This window comes from Myotis davidii, unplaced genomic scaffold, assembly GCF_000327345.1.
Source record: "Myotis davidii unplaced genomic scaffold, ASM32734v1 scaffold575, whole genome shotgun sequence".
Lineage (NCBI taxonomy): Eukaryota > Metazoa > Chordata > Mammalia > Chiroptera > Vespertilionidae > Myotis > Myotis davidii.
The window spans coordinates 108931-117931 of record NW_006290306.1 but is presented as its reverse complement, the minus strand read 5'-3'; the positions used below and the strand labels follow the sequence as shown (position 1 = coordinate 117931).

The window sequence follows — 9001 nt, the reverse complement described above, 5'->3', positions numbered from 1 at the left end:
CCACTAGTGTCCTTTTCCATATGTGAGCTTCCCTTCCTCTTCCCCCTTCTCCCTCTGTGGGAACCCTGCCTCTCCTTGCCTGTGTCTTCTCCACCCCTAAGTCTCCTAGTAGCAAGAAATCAAGGGTTGTTTTTATTTCTGCTTTGAAGGTATAGATGAGGTATGGCAGGTGTGTGTGTGTGTGTGTGTGTGTGTGTGTGTGTGTGTGTTAATGAAGCCCTGGGACTGCTGGCCACTTCTTGGCTTCTTTGCAGATGGGAGTCCTACAAGTCAAAAAGAACAGCTCCCAAATCCTGCCCTGCCTTCTGCCCAGGAAACCTGGAAGCAGAGACCAGTGTTGAAAGGAAATCTGGAGAGCTTCCACCCCATCACGTCATTTCACAGAAGCGGAGAGAACCTCAGGAGGGATGAATGTGTCCTGACCTCATTCCCCTGACTCTTCCTCTGACTATCAGAGGGTCCCAGGAGAAGGCTTTGCTGTAGACCAGATCGGAGGCAGCAGACAAGATCTTTCCTCCCTTTCACCTGACTGGAACCTCCATCCTCAGGACCAGAGCTGGTGGAGCGATGTCATCAGCAGGATGTGTACTGGTTAAGGAGGCTCCTCACCTGCTGGACATAACAGTTGGTGAGGGAACAAAGGATGCATACAAGCAAAACATAAACAAGTGAAACCCAACAAAACCATACAAATATTTCCTGTGGAGTAAAGGTATGTATTTTTCTGTGTGGTCTCAGAACAGGCCATTCAGGTCAATTAAATATTTATGGAAGCCCTAGATGGTTTGGCTCAGTGGAGAGAGCGTTGGACCATGGACTGAAGGGTCCCAGGTTTGATTCTGGTCAAGGGCATGTACCTCGCTTGCAAGCTCAATCTCCAGCTCTGGTCCGGCCCATCGGGGAGGCAACCAATCGATGTGTCTCTCTCACATCGATGTTTCTCTCTCTCTCTCTTTCTCTCTTCCCCTCTCCCTCTCCCTTCCACTCTCTCTAAAAAATCAATGGAAAAATAACCTCAGGTGAGGATTAACGAAAAATATATATTTATGGAAAATATAGATGTCTTACATGCACTATCTATTTTCAGAAAAGTATTAGGATGCAAACTTCACCACAACTGTAGTGACCATCACATTGAGTTTGGTGACTCACAGGGCACTTCAGATCTTGTGGTTGTGCAGGGTAATCCTACTGAAGAAGAGGCATCAGATTAATGACAAATTCTCATAGAATGCTAGCATGTGTTGGATCTTGATGATGGAAGATCTAAGACCTCAAAGACCTGTCTGTTTAGTTTGTTGCTATATATTCAGGATGCGCAGCAGTGCGTGGCATATTGTATGTGCTCAACAAATATTTCTGGATGAATAAGAGACTCCTGGAAAAGGACCGGACTGCCTTCAGCATGCAGGAGACATGCCTCCTTTGCTTCCCACTTATACCCTAGCTCTCAAGTTCAATCATAGCTCAGAAAGGAAAATCCACTTTTGACTCCACACAAGATGGTAGCTTCCTTGTGCCTTGTGAAATGGAACTTTTGGGCCCCAAAATGAATGGATTGGGTTTTTCTATGCATCTCTGTGGGCCAGAGACCACTTTCCTCTTCCAGACATGCAAATCATCCTTCATTCCACCAGACAAATGTCCCGGATTCCTGTGGTGTTACCTGATGCAGAGCAATGAGAAGTGGCCAGAGAATTCACTTGCCCTATGCATGTGCCACCCACGAGTATGGCACATGCATGGGGTAAGATGCTAGCTGACACCTAAATCTCTTTCCATTGCCGGGCACCAAATTAAGTACTTTATATGTATCAACACTCTTAGTATCCCCACAAATGATGACGTAGGTGTCATTATTACCTTCATTTTACAGATGTGGACACTGAGGCAAAGAGGTTAAGGAATTAGCCCATTAACAGCAGCCAGGAACTCATCCTAGGCCACCCAGGCTTGACTGTAACCATTCTGCTCCACTCCTGCTGGACACCCGGTACTCGTTTCAGGGAAACCTGGGTCAGGCCAATGCAGGGAGCTCATCATGACAGAAATCTATGGAAAAATTGTGGAAAATGTGTAGAAATTGAGGCTGAATAATTCTAAACTATTTCTGTCCCCTACCAAAAATTAGTTTACCTAAAAATTGATTTTTGATGTTATCTAGATAATATCCTGGCTGAATGAAAGCCTGTATGATAGAAAGTTGGCTATTTCTGGACATGGAAGAGTTCAGAAAAGACACTGGACTTACTCCAACCAAATTTTATAGACAAAGGGCCAGGTTCCGTAGGGACCACAGAATCTTCTTCTAGAAAAAAAAAAAAGTAAAAGCTTACCCTATTTATCAGGACTAGACCTTTGGCCCTGGTTCCCAGTGAGTTGTGCAGAGTGAGGGTTCTAGTCATAGTCCACAAAACTTAGGAGGACCCCACAATTCTGAAGCCTTGTCCCTATCTATTGGGAGAATCAAATCTGTGACATCTTAGAGCATGAAACCACCAAAATCATGGAATTTTTATGAGATAATTTACTACTATTTATTTTACGTATGAGATCCAACATGTACAACAGAGGACAGGGGCATGGCCTGGACACAACGATACCACTTCCTAAGTGTCATGATGTGCTTTGTAAGCAGAGTTCATTGTGTTGCAGGGGTAAGAAAAAGGAGTGACAGGACACATTATGCATTCTTCCTCATCACCTTTTCTCAAATTACCTGTTTATCCATGAATAATAAGCAATCAAGGATGAATTTTGCCTGTAAGGGTCTGATCCTGTAGCAGTGGTGCAAGGGCCTGAAGCCTTCTCCCCCCACATCTCCACCCACCCTATTGAAAAAATGGCATGTGGAAACTTGGAAGTGCTTGGGGTGCTATGGACAATTGGGTGACACTTTAAGACAACTCTAAGTGGTGAGGATCAAGGACTGGCTTCACCCCAGATCTGAGTCTGGGGTCTGGACCACATTGGGTTCATGGCCAGCTGGTTGGCCAAGCATCCACTTGTCCTTCCTCATGCTGCCTCTTTCCTGCTCTAGCATTTCTTATCTACTCCTCACCCAGCCCATCATGAGGACAAGAATCCACTGGGCAAAGGCTTTCCTCTTGCCCACCCTGATAAGAAGTGAAGCCCTCAGCTCCCTCCTGGACACCTGACACCCAACTGATACCACCCAACTGATTCAAGCTACTTATTTTTGGGACAGGGTGAGGTTAAGGGAATGTGCAGTGGAAATATGTTTACGTGGTAAGCATTTTAATAATCAGAATGAATTCATGTAATATTTATGTAATTAACAAAATTATGGTACATATATCGAGTGGTACATTGAGTAACCATTGAAAACAATGATTAAAAGCTCTTTACTTGGAGGAGGTCCTCGCTCATCTTTCCTAAGAACTTTTCTTTGAAGGAGGGGCAGCCCTGCAGGGGTGGAATAGAGGACTCATGGGTGCTTCCACGTTTCTGTGTTCCCATGATAAGGAAATTTATACTTGAGAGTTTATTTGCCGATCTACCAGAGGGAGGGCAAGGGCAGGGAAGGTCTCAAGTTGTACTGAAGACCTGGCCTCCTACACCTTCACTGGTCTCCACAGGCCTCCAGACCAGAGTGATTCTGAAGCAGCCCCTGGAGCTCCCGGAGATTGAGTTTTTGCTGCCGACACATCGGGGAGGAGCTGCCTACTGAGAGGCACAGAGTGCAGCTGCAGCCAGGCATCATTGGTGAGAGTGCCACCTGCCAGCCCAGCTCTGCGTGTGTCCAAAAGAAGCTGCAGGCAAAGCTGGCCAGCACAGAGCCAGCAGCATCCAGGCTGCAGGCAGTTGGTTCTGTCCCCTTTCTGTCCTACCTCTCTCTCCCACCTCCCTAGGCAGCAGCCGTTTGATGCCTTCCAACAGCAGATGACAGTGTACACGGTGTCTGCTGCCAGCATCCCCTCCCCATGCTCACCCCAGGCTCAGGAGCCAGTCAGTCCTCTGCCCAGGGACCTGTCAGCTGGAGATAGTCACTGAAGGCTCCTGCCTGTCCAGCCAAATGCCTGAAACCTCCAGGCATCTTCCTGGCCTCAGAGCCTGCCAGATGTGAATCTGCAAAGTCAGTCAAGGGGACTGACAATGTGGAGAGACTCAAACAGACATAGTGGGGGCTCTGAGGCAGATGGAGACACGAGGTAATCAGGCAGAGTAAACAAACATCAAATGAACAAAGCCTTCTTCAGCAGCAACCACAAAAGGGAAGGTAAAATAAGTGACACACTCTTTTTCTGTGTGGACTGGAAATTTTTCATAATGAAATTAACAAATAGCCCTCATGACGTCACCCACTGTGCCCTTGTGTGGGCGGTCTCTCTGGCCTAGGCACCTCCTCTCATACTGTCTGTGCATAAGTCCTACAGCTTCCACAGGCCCCAGTCCGAACACCACTTTCTCTAGGAAGCCTTTCCTGATGCATCCTCCTTTCTCCACCACCCACTGGCAAGTAAGAACACCTTCCTCTTTATTTCATTTTGATAGAACCATTTTGATAGCAGCTCTTCCATTCTCACTTATAGTTACCTGCATGCTAATCCGCCAAACAGCCGCAGAGTGCCTTAAAGGCAGGGAGTCTCGTCCATTAATACTCTATCCTCTGCACCTACCACGTCGTCTAGAACAACGGGAACTGATAAATGGATACACAGATCAATTATTCATTCATTTCAGAAACATGTATATGTGCCCGAATATAGCAGGCACTACACTAGGCAGTGAGTTAACAAGACAGGTAAGACAGTGGACTCACTGGCCTCATGGTCTACCTTCTAGGAAATGGAGGCAGCCATATAAACAGACAATTATAGTGAAGTTATTGGTGCAATCATGAAAAGTACATATAAGGTAGAGAGGATGGAGGGAAGGAGAGAGGGTTCAATTCTACAAGGAAGGTTAGGAAAGTCTTCAAAAAGAGGTGGTGCTAGGTTCAGGTTCATGGGAAAGCAGATGCAAAGAGAGGGTTAGACATATAAGGGATTTATCGGTGGAGGGAGCAGAAGGCAGGAAGGGCCCTCAGACCACACTGCATGCCTGATACCTGTGGGAAAGGAGGAGAGGATAGGAAGAGTCTCAGACTGCAGGGAAGTTCCAAGAAAGGTTTGGTCAGACCAATGGGGAGTCCTTGGACCAAAGCTACCCATTGGCAGAATCTCATATCTTATTGGGCAGGGCCCACCGTGCTCAGGCGTGGCCTGAGAGCAGCCCACAGGAGCCACTGCTTTGACATGAACACGGCGGCAGACCCAGCAGGGCAGCAGCTGGGGCATTGTCAACTACACTCTCTGCACTGTGAGGTATAGCTGCACATTTTCACAACTTGGTCTTCTAAGTAATATCAGCAGGCATGTAAGTGAGGGAAAGTGGGAGAAGAAAAAAGGGAAGATGTTCCAGGATGGGGACCTGCATAAGAGAAGACTCCAAAGCAAGAAACAATGTGGATCATTAGTGGGCACGACAGGAATATAGGCGGGGGTGTGGGGAGGGATGGAGCCGCAAGAGATGAGGTCAACTGGTTGGAACAGTTCCATTGTGGGGGGTATTGCATGTGAGCAGTGGGGAGTTATTGACTATCAGGAGGGATCACAGCAGCTTCCACCTTTAAAAGAAGTTCTGGTGGTCATGTGTAGGGATGAGAGCTCAGAGGGAGGCAGGTGGGTCAGGCAGGAGACCCTAGCAATGGACTAAAGCAGTGGTGGCATACGGGAGAGGGAGAGAGGGATGATGAATGGGAGGATGGATGAATGCAGGACTGAATGAGTGAATGAGTGCAAGTGATCAGACTGTGCTCTCATGGACAACTCCACTGTATCTAAATCCCTGAATTCTGCTCTGTGTGGGGAGCTGAAGAGTTTCCATTAGGAGAAACTGTGCCCTGATATATTACAAGGGGGAAAAGTCTGTCCAACATCCTGCTCTGCAGAAATGTATTAACACCTGCCCACCCTCACCTGCGTGCCTGACCCAGGCTAATCTCAGGCAGGCATGGACACGACTCTGCACCCAGCAGAGCACCAATCCCCGGGAGGCGAGGCCATCCTTTTCTGCTCCATTCATTTTCAGGGCCAGATGGTGTTTGCCTCATTGACTTTCACTGCTGATGTAGGCTTGTTTGCTGGTTTTTCACAGGTTGCTTCATTTCCTTTATTTCAATTCATTCTTCCACTTGCCCTCTTTTGTGCTCTGTGTCACGTTCATCACGATGGCAGGGAGACAACTGGAGCTCTCAGCAGGTGCACGTTTTTTTTTTTCAGGGAGCTGGCCAAACCTCGTGCCCACAGCTCAGCCCTCCCAGCTCTGGGGAAACATCCACAGGAGCCCCTGAGAACAAACAGAAAGCTCAGTTTTATTGAAAAACTGCTGATAAGGAAAGATGGCAAGGGCACCAACAACAGCCATGACCCAAAGGATGTCTGCTGTCACCTTGCATAAAGACTAAGTCTAAAATGCAACTTCAAGGTCATTCCTCACCCAAGTGTTCTGTTTGGTCACCAGCAAGGACAATCAGCATACGCACCTGCACTTACCATGCCTCTGAGCTTCAGGTGCCTTTCCCAAATGGAAAAGCTCCATCCTTCCTCCAGCCAAAGACATCTTCTTCCATCTTGACATAGTTCTACTTTGTGCTAGTACCAACATCCTCAGCAGTCTCTGTTACATATGTCCACAACCCTATCCAGGGGTGGCTAGTTGTTGACTTGCTTTGGTCTGAGTTGAACACCTTGAACATTAATTAGGGTTGCAGTTCTTTCTTCTTCCCCAGACTCTCAGATTCTCAAGAGTGCGAATGAAGACTTGCTCCTCCATTTGGGCCTCCAAGCATCTGGGGAGTGAGCTGTGGGGTGCCTGTGACTTGCAAGGCCTGGCTTCTAGGTCTGCTCTGCTCTAGGAAGTGATCAGCAATGGAAAAACAAACAAAACACACACACACTTGTCTGACATTTTTCACCACTCCTGTGTATCTTGGTCTGTGTCATTTGCCTTTCTTGGCCCTCCTCCCTGTACTAGTAAGTGTTTATGACATTATGTAACTGTCACACATTCGGATTTAATGGATTCAAAGTGAATTGTTCCAAAACCTTTTATTAACTAGCACATGGTTCCCTAGGCCCTGACTCTCTGCACTGTGGTGGTGAGAAGAATCTTTGAAGAAAAGGAACATCATATGTCCAAGTCTGTAGGGAGAGAGAGAGAGAGAGAGTGAGAGAGAGAGAGAAATTGAATTAGCAGAACTGAGAGAGAAAAACAACCCAGCAAGTGCCAACTGGCAGCCTCTCTGGATCAATAATATTAACGATTTCAGAGACTTCCAAAGAGCTATTGCCAACTCTTTTGGCTTTTTTCAATACTATTATCACTATTACAAGGACACCCCAAGGCCCTTTTACTTAAAGCCATGACAGAATGCCCCAAATGACAGCACTGTTGATTTCTGCCTTCAAGGGCTGCAACCTCAATGCTTCCGAGAGAGGTGGGCGGTGGGGCTAGACTTGGTTGTAATTTGAAGGTCAAGGTTTCAGAGGGAGGGATGGCAGTCTCCTGAGAATTCGTTGTGTCTAGTAGCCATGTGACCACTTACCCTGACCAACCCTGAGAAGTTCCACTTGCCTCTATGAAGATGTTGATAAAAATCAAGGCCTTCACTGGAAAAACTAGGACGTGTCTAAGTGCCTCTGCTCTGGCAGATGTTCTGGTTCCACTCTCTGCTCTGTCATTGACCATGTCCTCCTCAAGGCCCTCCATCTCTTGGGGCCTCTGTCCCCTGTGACTTGGGGTATGGGAGCGGGAGGATTGTCTAATGATGAATGATTGCTGAGAGTCTGTGGTGGTCAATCATTGTAAGGGGTACAGGAGCCAGAGGGAGGGCACATGGCTCAAGGGAGAAGACAAAGGCCCGAGGAATCTGTGAAAACTAGTCATTCATTCATTCATTCAACATGTACTTCCTAAGGGCCCACTCTGCGTCAGGCATTATTCTAGGTTCCAGACCAATGAAGTCTAAGAGGAATTTCATGGGAGCCACAGCTATAATTTTAAACTTTCTAGTTGCTACATTAAGAGGTTAAAAAAACCCAGGTAAAATTAATTTTAATGATGTTTGTTAACCCAATACACCCTAGGTATTATTTAAACATATAACCAATATAAAATACACTGAGTGGTCAGATTATAATGACTGGCCAGATTATTATGACCACCCCATCAGTACTTCATTGGGCCATATTTTGCCTTCAATACTGCAGCAATTCTTCTTGGCATTAACTCCATGAGATGTTGAAAGGTGATGTGAGGAATCTGACACCATGCCTGATGAATAGCACTGTCCAGTTCTGTGAGATATGATGGTTGTGGAACCAGTTGCCTGATGGCTCTTTTAACTTCATCCCACAAATGCTCAATTGGATTGAGATCTGGTAATTGTGGGAGCCACCTAAGCAAGGTAGACTCCTTCATGTTCTTGAAATCACTCCTGCACAATATGAGCACCATGGCATGGCACATTGTCTTCTTGGAAGAAGCCATCTCCATTGGGATACACCATCAACATGATAGGATGAACTTGATCAGCAATGATACTTAGGTATGTTGTGCTATTCAGACGTTTATAATGATCTGGCCACTCAGTGTATAAAGTACTGATGAGGTATTTCATGTTCTCAGTTTCATCCCAAGACTTTGAAGTCCAGTGTACATCTGACATTTCTGGCGCATCTTAAATAATGGCTCCGTGGGCTGCGACACCTGAGGATTTTTTTTGTGTGTGTGATCTTAACACTTTTATTTTCTTTTTCTTTTTTTTATAATTAAATATTTATTGTTCAGATTATTACATTTGTTCCTCTTTTTTCCCTCCATAACTCCCCCCTTCAGTTCCCACCCCACCCTCTGCCCTCACTCCCCACCCACTGTCCTCATCCATAGGTGCACGATTTTTGTCCAGTCTCTTCTCGCATCCCCCACACCCCTTTCC

General features: G+C 46.5%; 1 long non-coding RNA gene across 1 annotated transcript; it reads right to left on the bottom strand.

The window, feature by feature from the left end:
* Nucleotides 1-2352: 2352 nt before the first annotated feature.
* LOC107183012 lies at nucleotides 2353-7154 on the bottom strand. The gene is made up of 3 exons (XR_001513792.1): nucleotides 6752-7154; nucleotides 5982-6351; nucleotides 2353-2831 (listed from the first exon to the last, which is right to left on the bottom strand). It is a non-coding gene; the product is annotated as an uncharacterized LOC107183012 (long non-coding RNA).
* Nucleotides 7155-9001: the final 1847 nt, after the last annotated feature.